This window comes from Dipodomys merriami, unplaced genomic scaffold (assembly GCF_024711535.1).
Source record: "Dipodomys merriami isolate MVZ:Mamm:240054 unplaced genomic scaffold, mDipMer1.0.p SCAF_260, whole genome shotgun sequence".
NCBI classification, from domain to species: domain Eukaryota; kingdom Metazoa; phylum Chordata; class Mammalia; order Rodentia; family Heteromyidae; genus Dipodomys; species Dipodomys merriami.
This window is the reverse complement of record NW_027204049.1, coordinates 1361384-1367383: the sequence shown is the minus strand read 5'-3', so window position 1 is coordinate 1367383 and position 6000 is coordinate 1361384. Positions and strand designations below refer to the sequence as shown.

Sequence of the window (6000 nt, the reverse complement as noted above, 5' to 3'; positions counted from 1 at the left end):
GAAGTCCACCTCATCAGGTAGGTCATGGAGGAAGCAGATTTTCTTTTCAGATGCCCATGTGTCCCTCTTCCCATCCCCATGCATGCTGTGGTGGCAGCTCATGGGGCAGAGGGCCTGTGGCTCCAGCTCAGTCTGTCACTGAGCTGCCTGGTGGCCCGGGTGCCTGCAGCGGGCCCATGCTCCTGTGGCAGGATTTTCCCCCTGTGGATCTCAGCCTCCGAGTGTTCTAATAGAGCCTAGTCCATCTACCAGGCAGCATGGAATGTGGGCATGACCACTATTCTTGTATCCCATTGGTCAAAAAGAACCATGAAATAATGGGGGTGTGGCCGGAATCCTGTGATGCATGCAGAATGGGCAGAGTCAAGATGACAGTGGCTCCCCCAGCCCCTTTCCCAGGGAACTCTGTCCAATTCAGTTGGGGACAAGAGGGTGACGTGCTTTAGCTGGATGGCTGCACAGATTGTTGTGTATGTCTGTTTGTTGGCAGTCCCAGACCTTGAACTCAGGATCTGGGCACAGTCCATGAACTGCTTTTCTCAAGGCTAGCCTCAACTAGTGAAGCCACACGGCTCTACTTCTAGCTTTGTTGGCACTGAATTTGGACAGGGGTTTCAAGGACTTTCCTGCTTAGGGTGACTTTGACCATAGCCTTGTAAGTTTCAAGGAGGACCTGTGCTGCTGCTGCTGCTGCTGCTGGCCGCCCTGCTCTGCGGCCTGGGCCCAGGAGGCCGGGGTGAGGCCTTGGTGGTTTCTAGTTCCCCCACTCTCTTTGGTGGTTTCTTGTTCTCCCCCCTTGGTGGTTTCTAGTTCTTCCCTTGGTGATTTCTAGTTCTCTCCTTTTTGGTGGTTTCTAGTTCCCCCACCTTGGTGGTTTCTAGTTCCCTCCCCAGTTTGGTGGTTTCCAGTTGTCCCTCTTTGGTGGTTTCTAGTTTCCCCCCCTCTCCTGGTGGTTTCGGGTCCCCCCCCTCAGGGCGTGGGGCTGGGCTGGGGTTGTGGGGTGGGGAGGTGGCAGTGGATTTTCAGGTCGGGCCAGGTTGTTGGAGGCCAGGGCCTGGTCCTGTTGGCCTGTCTGTCTCTGTGTCTGTTTGTCTGTCTGTCTGTCCATCTGTGTCTCAGTCTGTCTGTCTGTGTCTCTGTCCATCTGCTTCTGTCAGTCTGTCCATCTCCTCTCGGTCTGTCTGGCTGTCTGTCTCCTCGCAGTCTGTCTGTCTGCCTCTTGGTCTTTCTGTCCACCTGGCTGCCCATCTGCTTCTCCTGTCTGTCTGTCCGTCCATCTATTCGTTCTGTCTTGGTCATCCATCCCTTCTCTGTCTGTCTGTCTGTCTGTCTGTCTGTCCCTCGGTCTCTGCATCTGTCTGTCTCCGTCTGTCTGCAGGTCCATCTGTGTCTGGGCCCCTATCTGTCCATGTGTCTGTCCGTCTCCTCTCTGTCTGTCTCATTGTCTGTCTGTCTGTCCATCTGCCTCTGGCTCTGTCTGTCTGTCTGTCCATGTGTCATCCTCTTGGTCTGTCTGTCTGTCCATCTCTGTGTCTGTCTGTCTGTCTGTCTGCCTGCCTCTCAGTCTCTCTGTCTGGGTCTATCTGTCCTGTGTCTGTCTGTCTGTCTCCTCTCTGTCCATGTCTTCCTCTCTGTCTGTCTGCCTCTTGTTCTGTCCACCTGGCTGTCCATCTGCTTCTTCTGTCTGTCATCTGTCTGTCCTGTCTTGATCATCTGTCCATCCCTTGTCTGTCTGTCCGTGTGTCATCCTCTCGGTCTGTCTGTCTGTTCGTCTCTGTGTCTGTCTGTCTCCCCATCCGTCCATCCGTCCCCAGCACCCATCCTCTTCCCCCCTCAGGCCAGGCTGACTTTGACCTCGCCGACGCCCTGGATGACCCAGTGAGTCCTGACCTCTCACCTTTCCCCCCCCATGGCTTCACCCTGGCCGCTAGGCCTCATGTGGGGCCTTGATCCAGGTGTGGGCCTGAATCCCATGTGACCTTTTGCCACCCACTGAGGCCTTGGGTTCAGGGGTCAGGGGGGGTCAGGGAGGGGTCAGGGGAGGTCACGGGTCACCACCCTCTCTCTCTTTGCCCGCAGATCCCACCCCGAAGCCCAGCTCAGGTGAGTGGGGTCCTCCCCCCTTCCCCACACCAGGCCCACTCAGGGTGGGGAAGCTGAGGCATGGCCCACTCCTGGCACACAGGGCTGTACCCGCAGCTGCTCAACCCGCCCAGGTCGCGACCCCCAGGAGGAGTCAGGGGAGTCAGGGATCAGGGGAAGGAAGGGGGTAAGGGGGGGAGGCCGGCCTCCATCTTCCCTTGCTCTCTCCCCGCAGACGTCACCTCCCACCCCGATGCCGGCCTCCACCCAAGCCCCGACCCCCGCCAGGCGCAGGAGATGAGGACATGGAAGGGGGGGAGGCCCGGATGTGGAGGCTGGGGATGGAGCGGCCCGGATGTAGAGGCCCAGATTTAGGGACCCCAGTGTGGAGGCCCGGATTTAGGGACCCGGATGTAGGGACCCAGACATGGAAACCCAGATGTAGGGACCCGGATATGAAAGCCTGGATGTAGAGACCCCAGTGTGGAGACCCAGATGTAGAGGCCCGGATGTAGGGACCCCAGTGTGGAGACCCGGATGTAGAGACCCTAGTATGGAGACCCGGATGTGCAGACTCCAGTGTAGAGACGCGGATGTAGAGACCCCAGTGAGGAGGCCCAGATGTAGAGATCCGGATGTAGGGACCCGGATGTGGAAGCCTGGATGTAGAGACCCGGATGTAGGGACCCCAGTGTGGAGACCTGGATGAGGAGACCCGGATGTGGAGACCCCAGTGTGGAGACCCGGATGTAGAGACCCGGATGTGGAGACCCCAGTGTGGAGACCCGGATGTAGAGGCCCAGATGTAGGGACCCAGACATGGGATCACGGATGTAGGGACCGGGATGTGAGTACCCCGATGTAAGGACCCAGATGTAGGGAACCCGGGCTGACCCCGCCCCCTCTGTTCACAGGTGGCGGTGGAGGCTATGGAGGCTCACACGGTAAGACGGGGAAACCAAGGCAGGGGGAGGAGACCCGGATGTAGAAGATGCGAATGAGGAGGAAGGGATGTAGGGACCTGGATGTAGGGACTTGGATGTAGGGAACCTGGATGTAAGGACCCGGATGTAGGGACCCAGAAGTAGGGACCCGGATGTAAGGAACCCGGATGTAGGGACCTGGATGTAGAGACCGGATGTAAGGACCCAGATGTAAGGACCTGCATGGAGGGACCCGGATGTAGGAATTCAGATGTGGGGACCCGGATGTAGGGAACCTGGATGTAGGGAACCCGGATGTAGGGACCCAGATGTGGAGGCCGAGCTCCCAGGGCCGCGTCTCTCCTCCCCCTCTCCCCCAGGTGCTGGCAATGAACATGTGATCCACGGAGACCCCCCCAAGGTAAGTCCCGCCCCCTCGACCGCCCCACTTCCGTTCCCTCGTGATCTGGGCCCGGGTGTGACCCACAGCCTTCCGGACCGCTGCCGCCTCCACTTCCGGTCTCAGTGCGAACTTCCGGTCCGGAGAGAAAAGGAACTTCCGGTCTCTGAGTTCCTGGGGACTTCCAGTACAGATTGTCTTGGGACTTCCAGCCTGCATGAGAACTTCCACTCCTGACAGTATGTGAACTTCCGGTCCAGAGTATTGGAACCTCCAGTCCTGATTGGGAACTTCCGGTCCCTAGTATATAACAACTTCCAGTTCCGACTAGGGACTTCTAGTCCCTAGTGTATAGGAACTTGCGGTCCTGATTGGAAAGGCACTTCCGGTCCCTAGTATATACGAACTTCCGGTCTTGACTGGGCACTTCTGGTCCCTAGTATATAGGAACTTCCGGTCCTGACTATGGGCACTTCCGGCCCTGACGATGGGGAGTTCCAGTCCCTAGTGTATAAGAACTTCCAGTCTTCACTGTGGAGACTTCCGGTCCCTAGTATATAACAACTTCTGGTCTTGACTATGGGGACTTCTGGTCCAAGTGTACAGGAACTTCCAGTCCTGATTGGAAGGGCACTTCCGGTCCCTAGTGTATAGGAACTTCTGGTCCTGATTGGAAGGGCACTTCCAGTCCCTAGTGTAGAGGAACTTCCGGTCCCTAGTGTATAAGAACTTCTGGTATTGACTATGGGAACTTCTGGTCCCTAGTGTATAGGAACTTCCGGCTTAGACTGTGGAGATTTCCAGTCCCTAGTACATAGGAACTTCCCATCCTGACTGGTGATTTCCGGTCCCTAGTGTATAGAAACTTCCGGTCCTGATGGGAAAGGCACTTCCGGTCCTGATTGGAAGGGCACTTCCAGTCCCTAGTGTGTAGGAACTTCCGGTCTTGACTGTGGAGAATTCCGGTCCCTAGTATATAACAACTTATGGTCTTGACTATGGGCACTTCCGGTCCCTGTTCATGGACACTTCCAGTCAAGGCTGTGATAGCACTTCCGGTCAGGCACCCTTGTCCCCCCCCTTCACCTTGGCTCGCTTCCTGTTTCTGGGCACTTCCCGACCGGAAGTTGCAGGGAGACGCCCCACCGCCCTTCCCGGGTGTGTTCACCCCCGCACTTCCGGATCCAGTCCCGCCCCCTCCAGGCAGCGCACTGGCCCATGTCGTGTCCCCCATCGTGTCCGTGGTGGTCGTGGCCCTGGTGGGTGCTGCCATCACCTACTTCTAGTCTGGAGGTCGCAGATGCTGCTTCCGGGGCGCGGGCCAGGATGCAGGTGGGAACCGCCCCCTCCCAGGGTGCTCGGATGAGGAGAGGCGCGGGGCGGGGCCTCACATGATCCCCCGCGGGTGGCTGCAGCTTGTGCCTCCCCTTCCCCACCAGGCCCCTCCCCGGTGTGAGGCTGGATTCGAACCTGGGGCCTCAAGCAGCAGGTGGAATCAGAAGTGGACGAAGGAGCCTGGAGGGGGAAGGACGAATAAAATCAACATAAAGTGTGCATGCGCGCTGTCAGGCCTGTCTGCCCAACCCATCTTTCCATTGTGCATGCGTAGGCTCCGCCCCTTTGGAGCCACTCCCTGCACATGCGCGGTGCGCACGCCCAGGCAGCGTTTCCTTCCCCTCTGGCGTCTGTGCAGTGTGGAGACAGGCGCTGGGTGGGACAGGATTGTGATGGACAGCTAGAGCGTCCCGTCAGTCACTTGTGGGCGGGGCCTCGGCTTGACATGACGTAAGATGGCGTAGGAGGCGTGGCCTGGAGGTGAATGACAGCCCGTGTGGCCATCTAATTGCAAGGGGGCGTGGCCTGAAGGTTACAGACAGGACAAATGTCCACACAACAACCAGAGGGTGGGACCTGGAGGAGACAAACAGCCCCTGTGGTCTTTCAACAGCCAGGGGGCGGGGCCTGGAGGTGACAGACAGCCCCTATGGCCTTCCAACAGCCAGAGGCAGGACCTGGAAGAGACAGACAGCCCCTGTGGCCTTCCAACAGCCAGGAGGCGGGACCTGGAAGTGAAGGACAGCCCCTACGCCCATACATTCACTAGTGGGCGGGACCTCTGGGTGATGGGCATAAACAGAGTCCACAGAACTAGCCACGAAGGGGCGTGGCTTCACACAGATCGAGTCTCCAGCTATTGGCTTGGCAGGGGATGGGGCCCAGAGATGATGGACAGCACCCCCTGCCTTTTAACCTCACCCAAGGAAGAGGCCGAACTGGACCCGCAGCTTCCCTGGGTGGGAGACAGGCGTGTCAGCCAATCAGAGCAGGGGGTGCGGCTGGAGGAGTCCCCGGGGAAGCCAATGGGGCCCTCCCTCCAGAGAAGACCTGGATATCATGCAGGTGCAATGCATCCTAGGCCTAGGGAGACACAGACCTCCGACCTCGACTTATCCTACTGCAATAAGGAGCTATAGGCCCACCTGGGTCAATCCCTGGAGAGGTCATTGGGGTCCCCTGGGACAGGCACAGAAGGGGAAGAGTTTGCAGGCCTGGTCATCCACCCATCCATCCACCCAACCACCCCCCCCAGAGTGG

General features: G+C 58.4%; 1 long non-coding RNA gene across 3 annotated transcripts; it reads left to right on the top strand.

Moving 5' to 3' along the window:
* The first annotated feature begins 335 nt into the window (after positions 1-335).
* LOC138837065 (uncharacterized) lies at positions 336-4952 on the top strand. 3 transcript variants are annotated; one of them, XR_011375160.1, is made up of 8 exons: positions 336-736; positions 1838-1878; positions 2080-2103; positions 2997-3026; positions 3386-3426; positions 3532-3644; positions 4594-4737; positions 4845-4952. It is a non-coding gene; the product is annotated as an uncharacterized lncRNA (long non-coding RNA). The 3 variants fall into 3 exon arrangements; XR_011375159.1 differs by having other exon boundaries at positions 3386-3644; XR_011375161.1 differs by lacking the exon at positions 4594-4737 and having other exon boundaries at positions 3386-3644.
* The last annotated feature ends 1048 nt before the right edge of the window (positions 4953-6000 follow it).